This window comes from Echinops telfairi, unplaced genomic scaffold (genome assembly GCF_000313985.2).
Source record: "Echinops telfairi isolate 266 unplaced genomic scaffold, ASM31398v2 ScPeMD7_7458;HRSCAF=8496, whole genome shotgun sequence".
Taxonomy (NCBI): domain Eukaryota; kingdom Metazoa; phylum Chordata; class Mammalia; order Afrosoricida; family Tenrecidae; genus Echinops; species Echinops telfairi.
In genome coordinates, this window is record NW_022111358.1 from 32542524 (window position 1) to 32556900 (window position 14377).

General features: G+C 53.0%; 1 pseudogene; it reads left to right on the forward strand.

Annotated features, from left to right (window-relative positions):
• The first annotated feature begins 7135 nt into the window (after nt 1-7135).
• LOC101647749 lies at nt 7136-7959 on the forward strand (annotated as a pseudogene).
• The last annotated feature ends 6418 nt before the right edge of the window (nt 7960-14377 follow it).

Consider the following 14377-nt stretch of genomic DNA (forward strand, 5'->3'; position numbering starts at 1 on the left):
CCCAAGAGTGCTGGCAGTTTGCCTGGCAGTGGGGGCGGGAGGGCCCATACGGTATTAGCCATGCCCCACTGGCTCGGAAGCGCAGGCTTCTCTGGTGGGGACTGTGGGCGGGAACAAGACATGCTCTCTCGTCGGGAACATGTGTTTTTCTGTCTGGAAGAAGAAGCAGGCTGTGAGCAGATGTAGCATTTACATTTTCTCAAACGACAACTGAACACTGCAGATGATCAGTGCTTGTTATGAAATGTGTCAAAACTATAATAAAATCTCCAGCTTATATCATCGGCCTACTTAACCGATCATCTTTTCAGACTCCGCTACACTCCTCAGGATGAAAAGACCAGGGAGGGAAAGCTAAAGGGAGTGCACCCTAGGAGACACACAGCCCACAGAGAGTCACTCTGGAACATCTTGTATTTGTCATCCCCGAATTCTCCCACGGGCTGCACAATGCCATGGTTGGGCGTGTGGAATCCATGATCAAGAAACCTCGTCTCAGCATCTGTTTCTGCTCCTTATTAGCCGTGTGACCGTCTTCCCCACCTTCAGCTTCTCCCTTTGAACACGGGGGTGAACGATAACCTATCCCTCATAGTATGTTTTCTTGTCTTTGTCTTGCTTAGGTTTTATTATTCACTGCCCTCAACAGTCAGACATGTATGAAGGTACCTCTTAGTATTGTTGAAAGGATTAAACAGCATCATGTATGGACATGATTAGCAAGTACACGATCTGCCACACACGGAAGGCGATTGATTTGGTTATCTATCGATGCACAACACACTACCTCAAAACTTTCTGGTTTAAAACACCCCATTTTATGATCTCTGAGGATTCTGTGGGTGGACCGGGCTCAGCTGGGCAGCTTCTCGTCACGTGACATCGGCTGGGGCTGCAGCCATCTCACAGTCAACTGGCGGAGGTGACCAAGATGGGTCGTGGGATGACTGGGTCTCTCTTCTCTCCTAGTGATCTCCTTATCCAGGGGGCTTCTCCACCTGGAAGGTTATCTCAAGCAGCGCAGTCAACCTTGAAGCCCGTCCCAAAGCAGAAGTTTCCAGGCCTTACCAAGCTTAGTTCTAGAACTGGAATATATTCTGTGTGTCAAATCATATATATCAAAGCAAGTCATGGGCCTGCCTGCATTCGATGTGGGAGGAAACCACCCCAGCTCATGTGTATTGGGAGGCATAGTTTATTGGGGGAAGTGGAGATCTTTGAAAACCAACTGGCTTTTATTTTGAAATTCCAAGTATGTTTCACCCCCTTATCCCTTTTTAAAAGAAATATCCCTATTAAGTTGGCACAGAGGTACTGAGACGAATAAATTTGACGTGGTTCTGCTGCTACTCATAAAGTCCGCCACTGGCCGTTTTCTTTCGGAAGTAGACTGCCAGGCCCTCGTTCCTAGGCTGTCTTAGTCTGGAACATTCACTGAAATATGTTCACCACATAGGCATCCTTGCTGGTAGTTAAATATCGCTGGCATCGCTTCCAGCATCCCGGAAACACACAAGCCACCACAGTAAGACAAACTGACAGATGAATGGCTGTACACAAGGTCACTGTGGGTCAGAACCTACCCGATGGCATCCAACATCAGCAAAGCAAAGACATTCACTTGGAGTCATTGGGGCCGTCACGTCAGCTATAGTCCCTTAGGATAAGAGCGGTGCTTCTAGTTCTTCCAAATCAATCCACAGGCCTGGGACGAGGTGTGCTGGTGTGGGTAGACCAGAGAAACAAATTCATAAACATGCATATGTGTATAAGAGAGAGGTTTATTTACAAGAGCGATTGAATATTGAGAAAACATCCCAGCCCAGTCCAGATCAAGGCCTTAAGTCCAATATTAGCCCATATGTCTGATACCAATCTACAAAGTCCTCTTCAGTCTCATGAAACACATGCAATGATGCTGAATGCAGGAAGATCACAGGCCAGTGGATTGTAAGTCTTGTGGATCCAGTGGTGTTGTAAGCATCTCAGCTCCGGCAGGGGTCTCTATGTGGCTTCTCCAGCTCCAGAGGTCTGGTTGCATTAGGGTAGGTCCATGTGGCTTCTCCAGCTCCCAGGGTGTGGCGCCACGTGTCTTGTCAGTAGAGTATCTCTCAGGGAGTGAGCAGAGAGAGAGGTGTCTTCTGCCTCCAAGGAGGAAAATCCAGGAGCTCCCAAAATTCTCAAGAGGCAATGCCCACATAGAGGTCTCATTGGCTATGATCCGATTGACAGACTAGAGTCCACTCCTGCACTCTTAATCCTCTCAAGTGCCCAAATGACACCAGATTATGTAACTATCAAGTCAAAGGTGCAGAGGTGGGGGGAGATTAGTGTGTCTACACCAGTTTTCTTTGGGCCCATCTTTTCATGGTGTGCCATTTCTTTAGTTTGTTCTTTCCAAGTCTCCTGTGTGGTTCTAGTTTCGGCATGTATCACATGACTGGGCTCTGTAAAGATCTGATTAGTTACCACTGGGTTTCATCTGCGTTCCATTACTGTGCTCACTGTTCGGTGTGGATTTATCTTGGCCGTCTTACTTAATGTTGCATTTTTGTGATTTTTTTATTTGCTTCTTTCATGCTTTCCATTTATCTGGAAGTCATACACTTTCTGTTTTCAGTCATTATCCCTCAATTTCTAGCGACATTCTTGACAAAACAGTTAAACATGAATCAATATCTGTAGCTTCACTTTAAAAAAAATCATTTTATTGGGGGCTCATACAGCTCTTATCACAATCCATCCACCCATCATGTCAAGCACATTTGTACATAGGTTGCCATCATTATTTTCAAGACATTTTCTTTCTACTTGAGCCCTCTAACTTCATCTTGAAGACAACTTTAAGGACTTCAAATGTTTAAGCCCCACTTACGTCTTCCGTCTACCAAGTTATTTTTGGCTAGTATTTTATTCCAACGTTTTTTTCCAACTCTCCCAAATTAGTCATTATAAATAAATCTCTGTTGTTGCTGTAAATGTAATTCCAGTTCTGAGTTGGGGCGGATGCTTAGGGTCTTTTGATCGCAGACACAGCCAAGCTACAGGACAACCCTGGTGTCTCAGGAAACCTCCCTGTGCTGTGAGTGAAGTCAAGCCCTCCCACCCTCGTCCCTTGATCTCTCCCGAGGGGCCTGCTTTTGGAGACTATCAGGTCTCCGTCACCTGATGCATCTGGTTTGCAGCCTGCTCCTCTCACTTAGCTGAAGGCAGGGCAGGTTCACCCTGTTGCTGCTGCCCGTGCCTCTGGTTTCCTCTTCCTGCTAGGTAGCATCCACCCTATGACTGCAGCACAGATAAACGTTCTCCCTATTTAATTTTTTTAAAATCTATCTCCAGCCAAAGGCCCATTTGTGGGGAACCCAGGGTTTGCGAATCATAAATGAAGGCATCATAAATATTCATAAGCCGCCGTTTTTTACTAAAGGCCGTGGTCTGTGAAGACTTACAAGTGGGATTGCCGGTTCATCTAGAAAGTATGTGTTCAACTCAACACCCCGCCCGTCTGGCTTCCGCAGCAGATGCTCCATTTCCCATCCTCACCAGCCATGGTGCCCTCCCTCCCACCTCCCCGAAAGGGGCCGTTTAGGTCTCAAAGGATTTCACCCCCCTTCTTTAATTAACTAATTAATTAATTTTAAGTGGTTCTCATCTTGGGTATTTTTTTCTTTAAAAAATCATTTTATTGGGGGCTCTTACAACTCTTCTAACAATCCATCCATCCATCCATTTTGTCAAGCACACTTGTACATACGTTGCCATCATCATTTTCAAAGCATTTTCTTTCTACTTTGAGCCCTTGGTATCAGCTCCTCTTTTTTCCCTCCCTCCTTCCACCACCCTCCCACCTGCAGAACCCTTGATCAGTTAGAAATTATGTTTATTTTCGTCTTCTGCACAGCCCGCTATCTCCCTTCCCCCATGTCGGTCTTCAAAGTTCCGTGATGTTCGTTTGAGAGCCTGACAGATGTAGGGCGTAGGAGCAGTGGGGTCTCTGGCGAAGCTCTCACGTGAGTCCTCTGCTAAGTGACCATGCTGAGCACCTTTTCAGGGCCTGCTTGCCATCCAGATAGCTCCTTTGGTGAAATCTCTGTTAAACATAGATCGCTTGTTTTTAAAACCAGGTTGCTTTCTTATGGTTGGGTCTGGCTCATTCTTTGCATCCTTTAAGTACAAGTCCTCTGGGAGCTGTGTGAACGCGCATTGACCTGAGCTGGGGTGGTGAGGTCGGGTCACTGGCGGGCCCTTTTCCCTGCTCTCTCGATTCCTGCTCAGCCCAGAAAGGGAGTCAGTGACCGGCATGGGAAGATTGGCTTCTGAGAAACCTCCACGTCCACCCAGGTCAGGAGGGCTTTCCACCGCTGGGAAAACAGAAAGGGAAGGGAAGAGTTCTGGAGGGGTGGGAATCGAGAACCTGGGATGGGAAATGTGCCTAAGAAACGCTCCCACTCAATCCCTTCTAACCTTAACTCAGTGTGAGGGGGTGGCTAAGAAAAGTGGCACTTAAAAAAAGCCATTGAATTGCATATTGCTAAGTCAAAGGAGGATAAGGGAGGTGGCTGCCCACGATAGAACTCCAACTATATGACATTCTGAGAAAAGCCAAACTTTAGACCAGCGGTTCTCAACCTGCGGATCCCAACCCCTTTGGGGGTCGACCGGTCCTTTCACAGGGGTCGCCTGATTCATCACAGTAGCAACATGACAGTGATGAAGTAGCAACGGAAATAATTTTAGGGTTGGGGGGTCACCACCACCTGAGGAACTGGATGAAAGGGTCGCGGCTTCAGGAAGGCAGAGAACCACTGCTCTAGACACAGTGAAAAGATCACCGGTTGCCGGGCTTCGGGCTTCGGAAGAGGGGTGCCCGGGGGAGCCAGGGCATTCCCAAGGCACCGATATGCTTCTGTCTGAGGCTGCCATGGTGGGCACTGCACAGAACTGTGCAGCACAGCGAGGGAACTCGAGCTTTCTTCCCTAAGGCACAGCACTGGCAACCCTATGGAGTGTGGGCACACAGGGCTCAATTGGTTGGATTTTTTTTTTTTTACTTTGGTCACAGCATTTTCCCATCCCCTTTGCTGTCTCCTGCAGCTTCCTCATAGCTTTTCAAGATGGCCTGGACAGTTCCCTGCGGGGGAAACGGAGGGGTCACACAGCCGATCTGAGAGGGGAGGAGGCTGGAGCTGTTCTCTTGAACCCTCGGCCTACAGGCAGACGCGAGTTTCCCGGAGGAGGCTGGGGCAGCCCAGCAAATAGAGCCCAGCCTCTTCCCCTGCCCAAGCCCTCTGGCAGCCAGGCGACTGCTCCGTCCCCAGTGGGAAGGTGCCTCCCAGGGGCCCAGGCCTCACCGCGGGCTGAGGCAGGCTCCAGGATACCTTGGTCTATGCCCTCAGCACTTCCTTCAAGTTGAAGAAACGGAAGCCAGCCTCTGAGCCTGCACACACTGTTCCCACCCCCGGGTCGTCTTTGCTGGCTCCTGCTGCTGCGACTCTCAGGAGTGGGTTTGTGGGGAATCGTTGCCATGGAAACTCTCGAGTTCTTGGGAAGCCGTGTTCCAGCTTTCTCCTTATTTGGAGTGTGGTGTGGACGCCCGTTCAGTGTAGACGTGGAAGCCGCTTCACCCTGTTTCCTCCAAGGAGGCCGACCCATGCCAACGTCCCGTGAGGGCCTTTGGCCAGCCACTGCCAACGGAAAGACGTGCCTGACTAGCTGAGGACAAGGAGGGTGCTTTCCACTGGCTATGGGTGAGGAAGCTATGTGTTCATGACATTTGGCAACAACTGACTGCCCCTCAGCCCCCCACCAAAATAGCCCAGGCTCAATGGCACTCTCTGTCCCTTGATGGAGCACTGAGCTGGAGCTCCCAGAACCTCCTTCCAAGTTGGTGCACACGGTTCTGCCAAGATGTCAAGCTGAGGAGCACTCACCCAGACCCTCAACTCTGCCCTGCGTCCAGACCATCACCAGCACCACGGTCCCTTTGGCAGAACCCCAGGTCAGGTGCCCCTCCCAAGTAAACCAGTTGTCTTCCTTCTGACCCGTCTCTCTGCTGTCCGAGATGTGGCACATCTCCCCACTGCTCTTTCTCCCAAAGACCGTCGCCACCAGCTCCTTCCTAGGTCACCAAGCAAACCAGCCCTTCTGGTCCTCCCCTTGGCCCTCTGGCTCTGCCATCTCTGGATTTCTGATTCAGCTCTCTGCAGGCAGCTCCCCCATCTCCCACCTGATGCCCTTGCTAAGGCTAGCACTCCTTTGGGAAGGGCCTCCCCAGAATCTTTTGGGAAGCAGTCGCCTCCTTCAAGACAAGATTAGCATCTGACTGCACCAACTGCTCGTTTGTTTTGCAGCTCCTACTGAAAAGGCTTTAGGCTGGGAGCAGAGAGGGTATGAAGCCGGAGCCAGCAGAGTAAGAAAAGCAGGACTCTGGGGTCCCGTCCCGCTGTCACTGCTGGCGAGGCAGGCTGTTCCGGGAGCTCCAACAGGAGCCCTAAGCTACAAAACCAAAGGCCGCCCCCTTGACATCTACTCAAATTTGACAAGCTGCTCGGTGATTGGATTCCTCGTGGCACGGCTATAAAGGAAAGAGCAAGAGGGAAGGCTTATAGAGCCAACTCCAGCCCAAGGTGGGCGGGGCTCTAGGGCCTCCCTGGAGCCGAGTTGGGCTGGGTTACAAGGTAGACAGTTGGTGACCAACAGATCCTGAGCAGATTCCTTTTCTTCTTGTGAGCTACGGTCAGAGCTGAACCTGGCTCATGGTGACCTTGTGCACCATCTTCCTGATTGGGGGTGGGGTGGGGTGGGGTGTTTGAGCTCAGTGCTGTGACAGTGGTGTCACGTCATTTCAGGGGGATTTCAGCTGGGTTTGGCTGACCCGCTTTTTTCTAGCCATTGATTTTTTTCTCCTGATGACAGGCCCCAAGGCAGAGAGCCAGCCTCCCCATCCATGCTTCTATGGAGCCTCTGGCCATGTTTCTTCTCAGACTGATGTGTCCGTGTGTTTTTGACAGTCAACGACCTAATCTTCCTGAAAGGCTAAGCCAGACCCCTTTTCTAGCCCTCACTATTTCTTTTCCTTCTCTCACCCCCAGGTTGGCATAATTGTCGTGCAGGCCATCCTTTGGTTCCTGCTGGGGGTCCACATGGAGAGATGATTCCTGATCATGCTGTTCCCGGTCACGTGACTGGGAGAGGGGCACGTCCCTGCTCACAGGAAGCTCCTAGTCTGAGGTGAAGACATGAGACACACATAACTGTACTCACATGGCACATCTAACCAAGTACCTCTGGACCAAGGCGGTAACACTAGGAAACCATCCCAATGGTCTGAAGGATGTTGCTGCTAGGATTGGGGCTGGAAGGCTTCTTGGAGCAAGTAAATGCTGGTGAGAGAAGGGGCTCCATGCCACGCACCGCTGGGCCTGAGACAGCCACGGGGGACCGATGAGCTGTCCCATGGGAAGTCTACTTCAGGAACAAAGTCCTAGTGAAGTCATCTTTGCCTCTGGTTGAGTAGAAGGATGCTTTGTGCTCAAGGACTATGTGAGCTCTTTCTACCATCTTTCCATGCCGCCATCATGGTGCGTGTGAACGTCCCGGCCGACACTCTCAAGAGCATCAGTAATGCCCAGAAGAGAGGCAAGCACCAAGTTCTTATCAGGCCGTGCTCCAAAGCCATTGTCCGGTTCAACTGTGATGATGAAGCACGGCTACATAGGTGAATTTGAAGTCATGGATGATCACAGAGCTGGGGAAATTATTGTGACCCTCACGGGCTGATTAAACCAGTGTGGAGGGATCAGCCCTAGATCTGACATGCAGCTCCAAGATTTAGAGAAGTGGCGGCACAACCTGCTCCCTTCCCGCCAGTTTGGGTTCATCGTGCTGATGACCGCTGCTGGCATCATGGACCACGAGGACGGACACCTGGGAGGGACAATCCTGGGCTTCTTTTTCTAGGGATGTAATACACTGGAGCAAATAAAATGCCGAATGGAGGGGAAAAAAAGGCTATTTGAATGCCTATTTATTGTTTTCCAACTCTGCGCCCAGCATCTCACAGACAGGTGACTGGGCTGGGGAGAAGGCAGAGCCTACCTCTCTCTGGTCCCGAGGAGGGGTTTATCCAGAACTCTCGCACTGCGAGAGACAGAATCCAAGGCAAACCTGCCTAAGAAGAAAGGGAATGAATTGGCTCCCAAATTGGGAAGCCTTGAGGTGGAGACTACCTTAGGCATGGCTTAGTCAAGGGGCTTATGGATGCGATCACGGTGTTTTTTCTCTCTCTCTCTCTCTCTCTCACACACACCTCTTGGCAATTTTCCTCTAGGAGGGCTTCACTCTTAGATAGGTTCTCCATGTAACTGGGAAAAATGCCACCCATGTAAAGATGTCTGGACCTTACAGAAGTGATCAGTTAGCATTAAGTCTAGAAGGGAATGCCAATTGAGATTCTTCCTTTGGAAACCCTCTCCCAGAAGTCCCTCCCAGCAACCACTGCCTGCATCTTATTGGCCAGACTGGGTAACACGACCCCGCTCCTTACAAGAAAGGTGAGCATGTGTAAGTGGACTTCCTGACAGACGGAGAACTGGGGATTCCATTAGCACAACACAGGGTGGAATGACAATTTGATCAACTAGTCCTCAGTGTTGAGCGGTCCCAGGGAAGATTCTGATTGGCTCTGCAGGGTCGTGGCCAATCTCTATGGCCCATTGATAGAGTCCCTTGATTGGCCATGCCTGTTTCAGGCACTTATCCCTGTGAGAGGTGGCAACCCTACCTGAATCCCACGAGATGGGTTTTCCACGGGAAGAAAAGATAGTACCAGCACAAAGGGGCTTGTAGTCTAAAGAGGGGATGCTGGGCCGATGAACCACAGACATCTACTATAGGAACTTTCCAGTACAGGGGGGAAACATCCTGAAATACAGCGTGGGAGCGGTGGGAAGACTTCCAGAACTTCCCCTCTCCCTGACGCAATATCCATACACTTATGTTTTAGGAACCAAATACCGCTACACTGAGAGGGTTCCAAATCAATGGTCTAGAGAGGAATTCGCTCCTGCTGGGAGTGGATGTGGAGCTGGGGCGTGAAGGTTAGTGGCTGAGAGAAACAGAGGCCAAAGCCCAGAGGCAAAAAGCAACAGAGTGAGGGGCTGGGCGGCTGGGAGAGTGAGGGAAGATGGGCGGGCACATCCCTGTTTTCCCTCCCAGTGGGACTGGGGAGGTCCAGGCAGCTGGGAGCTTCCTTTCCCCTGGGATCAGCAGCTGGCTTGGGGTGTCCTTATTAGTACCCTCTGGGGCAGGGCTGGGCATAGGAGAGTGGGGTAGATCCCTAGAGGAGATGTGGGAGGGGGTCTCAGTCTTGGTGGAGGGGCAAGAAGCAGCCAGTTGAAGCAAGTTTCTAATCCAAGTGAGCAATGTGTGGCGGGTTGTTGCAGGGTGCCGTCTGTCAGTCAGCTCCGACCCATAGCGACCCATGTACAACAGACATCCCGTGACTGCCTCATAATTACTAGGTCTGAGCTCGTTGTTACAGCAAGCAGCTACATTGTTTCACACGACTGTAAGAAGCAAGCCACACTCTGTTTTTGGCTCCTCTATGCAGATCCAAGTGACGCTGATGATCAGATCCAGCCCTGGCGGCCTAGGCGGTTACACCGTAGGCTGGTAACCAGGAAGTCAGCATTTTGAAATCATCAGCGGCACGGCGGGAGAGAGATGAAGCTTTCTCTTCCCACGAGAATTTAGTCTGGAAACCCACGGGGGCAGGTCTACTGTCCTACAGGGTCGCTATCAGTTGGAATTGGCCTGATGGCGGTGAGGGATGGTTAAGGTGACCTGATTTTAACATTGGTAAAGCAGGACACCAATGATAAAACTCCTATCCTGGTGAAATAGCCACATGGCAGCCGAAAACCGTATACCCTAGCTTGTCATGCATTCTTTCCAAACATCGGGACTTTTAAAAAATGCCGCGGGACGCAGGGAATAATTGTTAAAAATCAGGAGTGTCCCGCCCAAAGTGGGCCATCTGGTCACCTTAGGGATGGTCTATAAGTGCGCACCCCCATTCTGAAAGTACTAGATACTGGGAGAACGACCAAAATATGTCAGAGACATGAGGGGAGCACATGCTGTTGGGGAAACAGCGCCTATAGACTTGCCCACGGCAGGCTTGCCGCAAACCTTCAAGTTGTTTTTACAACACACACACACACACACACACACACACACACACACACACACGTGTGCATGCAGCATCTGTGAGGTCCAATAAAGCAAGGTGCCCCGTATGGGCCTTTAGGGGTCATGCTTGTTAGCAGGCCCCTCCCAGGCAGCCCGCTGGCTACAACTTACTCACCAGAAAACCGGGAGCTGTCGCTGGTGGCTGAAACAGCAGGGTGAGGGGCCCAGGCTCAGCCAGCCAGGTTGGGAATCTTGAAGGATGGCAATGATGGGTAAGGAGCTTGCTGTTGCCATGGGAACTGATTCTGGGTGGATGAGACATGGTCAGATGGGTAACCTGTGGGGAGGATGCCACCCACCACTGCTTCACCTGCACCTGTGGATCCCACTGTCCCAGCCACGTGCGGGCCCCTGTGCACCCCGTCTGCCTGCCTCCTATGGGGGGAACCTCACAGCCTGCAAGGTTCACACCGGCTCATGTTAACATATGCTGTGGGGGGCGGGGGAGGGGAAGCGCAGCAGGCTGGGAAGACGTCACCAAAGCACCAGAACCTTTGACACATGCCTGCCAGGGAGCCAGTACAGGGCCAGGCCGAGGGCCACCACCAAGGGTTTAGGGTCCTGGCCTGGTGAGAATGTCCACAGGCAGTAGGGTGAGATAACAGAAGCAGCAGCCCGGGAGGCGACCTCTACTCTGATCCCAGAGGGCTGACCCTTGGCAGCTGCCCGCCCTCCAGCTCAGGCCCGTCATTCTGACAACTTTGACCCCAGCAGTCCCTTGGGGCACCCTACCACAGATGGGCTCGTCTCAGGCTACTGTGGAGGGGCCCAGCCGGCAGGACACAGGGGCAGCAACACTGCTGTCCTCCCCCTGCCCCTCCCCCACTGCCCTGCTGTGATACTGCCTCCCCCTCAGCTGCCCTGGCATGATCCTGCCCCCCAATCCGCTGCCCTGGCGTGATCCTGACCCCCCACCCCACCCCAGCTGCCCTGGCATGATCCTGCTCCCTCTCCACTCACTGCCCTGGCATGACCCACCCCCCAACCCGCTGTCCTGGCGTGATCCTGCCCCCACCCCCCCAGCTGCCCTGGAGTGATCCCAGAGAAGTGAGACTGTGCCGCCTGTGGCAGTGACTCCTCTATCGCCAAGAGGTGCTATGTTAATTGGGCCTTTCCTGGGACACAAGTGAAGGAGAAAGCAACTTGCTGAGTGGGTTCATGGGACTCAATTCCCTCTGCCTGCCCTTCTCCTCTCTGCAGCCAGCCCTGAGCAGCCGGCCAGTCTAAGAGGAGCAGCTCCATGGTTGGGAGGGAAGCTGTCCAACCTCTGAGGGTGGTGACTAATGGTCTCGACCTCTGCAAAACACACACACACACACACACACACACACACACACACACACACACAGCAAGGCCTCCTGGCCCACCACCCAGTGCTTCCCAGGTTCCCACAGTCCACCCCAACCAGCAGAGAGCTGAGCCCTTTCAAAGCATCTCCTCTCCCCACAACAGCAGACAGCGCAGGAAAACCAGCCAGTACCACTCGCTTGGCCCGCCCATCCTTCCTTCTTCCTCCTCCTCCTTCTCTTCCTCCTCCTCCTCCAGGAAGCCCTCCCTGACCACCCCTGCCCCCTGGTCCAGAGTTGTTTCTGACCCACTTGCTTGGCACCCCATTGCTATCTCCTGGCAGTTCTCATCATGACTCAACTGACGTTTGGTGCCAGAAACAGGGCGGGGCCTGGGTGGTGGTTTGTGTCCCCTTGAGTGAGCATCCAGGTCTCCTCCATCTTCATTTCTGCCGTCCCCTCCCAAACGGTGACCTCCGAGATGTCATCACCCCCTCTTTTTTATGCACTGACCTCCTTCTGGAATTCGGCTCGGGGTCCTCCTCCCCAGGGCCTCTGGGCTGCTGGTTGGACAATTTCCTAGAAGAAATCACCATGGAAACGGAATCAACGCCCACCGCAGGCCTCAGCCCCAGGGCTTGGACAGCACCCAGGACCACGTCTTCTGACATTCACAGCAACTGCGGGGGCTGAGGGGCAGAGACTGTTAGAGCTCCCACCCCTTCCCTCCTCACGTGCCCTGGGCCCAGGAAGCTTCGAGCAGCCAAGGGGTTTGGGTGAAGAATGTGGAGTTCATTGCTGGGCTGGGGAGAGGAGAGGAGGGGAGAAGCCTCCTTCTCACAGCCCCTGCCTGTCTCTGGTGGGCACTGCTCCGGGATGGGATGCAGGGACACCCTCTGGCCTCTGGGCAGCAGTCACCTCTGTGCCAGAGCCAGGCAGGGGGCTGCTAGAGTGAAAGGCTGACAAAGCAGGTGCCCTTGCCAGTGTGCTTGGCAGCAGTGCCCTCTACTGGGCTTCCAAGGTCGTGACCTTTTGGCCCCCAGGCCTATCTTCCCACGTGCCTCTGGGTGCAGGTTGCCTGCCAGTCTTACAGCTCACCGTCAGTCATGGCTCAAACACGTTTGCCACTCGAGCACCCAAAGGTAGATTCCAGACCCCACAAGCAAACCTACTGCTGTCAAGCCAGTGCCGACTCGGCCACCCACAGGGCAGGCAGAACTGTCCTCACAGGGCTCCCCAGGCTGCGTCGTGGCCTGTGGAGCAGTTGGTGGGGCCAAGCTGGTCCTTTGGGTTAGCAGCCAAACACTTAACCACAGGGCCACTCGGGCCTCTTGAGACTGACTAAAGCCATGGCCACGGAGTCGATGCTGACTCAGAGCGACTCTGTAGGACAGAGTAGAACTGCCCCTGGGGGTTTCTGAGACTGTGCAGCTATACAGAAACAGATGACATCTTCTTCCCGTGGAGTGGCCCAGACTGCTGCCCTTAGGGTTGGTTGTCCGATGAGTTTCATTCCCCTAGCCTGTCCCCTTCCCCTGAAGCTTTCCCCACAGCTCTCACCGGTCATTTCCCAAGAGCCCGAGCTAGCCCACTGCCCCCACCGTGACAGCTGTTCTGCACTGCACTCACTCGGCCTTGGAGACCTGTGACCTTGACCTCTGGTTGCTTTCCATGCAATTTTCTCTCTCCAGTTCCACAGTCCTCAACAACCCATCCCACCTGTCAGGCAATGAAACTCGCCTAGGAAGTTACAAAAACACCTGAGACCCAGGCCACACTGTGGACCAAGGAGAGGGAAATCTCAAGGGGTGGAACCTGGAGCAAGGATTCTTAAAAAAGTCCCGCAGGTGTGCTATTTAAGGTGTTGTCACCTTGGCTGGGCCAAGATTCTCAGTGATTTGGCATTGAGATGAGGAGCTCTCCTCAGAACTGTGGCCTGCTTCCAATGGAAGTGATTGCTGTGGACAAGCTTGCTTGCTCTTGGCTGGGTCTGGACCCTGCATCTGGCTTATTACCAGAGCTCTAGTTCTTTGTCTTGAACCGGCAGCCTGCCATGTTGCCCACAGGCCCTGGGAGTCATCAGCAGCTGCCATCTCCCGTGATGACCTTGGATCCAGTCATCTCTGCAGCCAGAAGCCTCCCTATCTCAAGCTCATTCGCCCCAAAGCAACCTGAATCAGCAGCTTACAGCCTGCAATCTGATCCACAGGCATGGGTCTTGCCTCAACTTGCCTTGTATCAACTTCTCTGCACATAGACACACGTAAGGTCGTTGTTTTTGCTTCTCCAGAGAGCCCAGCCAGACACCGGGTGAATCCAGTAAGCAGCTGAAGGTTGAGAACCAGAGGCCACTGGGGCTTGGTGCCACTGAGGGCAAGAATGCGGGGCAGGTGCTACGCGAGGCCAGGTGACTGGGTTCAGGGTTCTATTGCTGTCACAGCTGCCGCTGCTGTGAGCACTGGAAGGGCAGGGCTGTCTCCAACCTCTGCCCCCTCAAAGGCAGCCAATAAGGTGCTGCCAGGCACAGAGTGACTGGACACAGTAATTAAAAGTGAATGCCCTGCCAGGCGCCACCACCCACACTCCTGAGGCCTGCCCAAGCTGGCACCAGCTCTTTGGGACAGCTCCCTGTAACAGGCATCAGTGAGAGGCACGCTGAGGTCACTCACTGGGTCTGGGTGCCAGCCTGGGAAGCCAACTGGGCAGAGTGAGGGGCACTGGCAGACTAAACATAAGGTTATGTCTCCCTCCAGTGGCAATGCCCTGGTACAACGCCCGCCTTCCACTTGGAGCAGCCATGCCCCGTCCTCGTTTTGGAAGTCTTCTGGAGAGACGCTGCC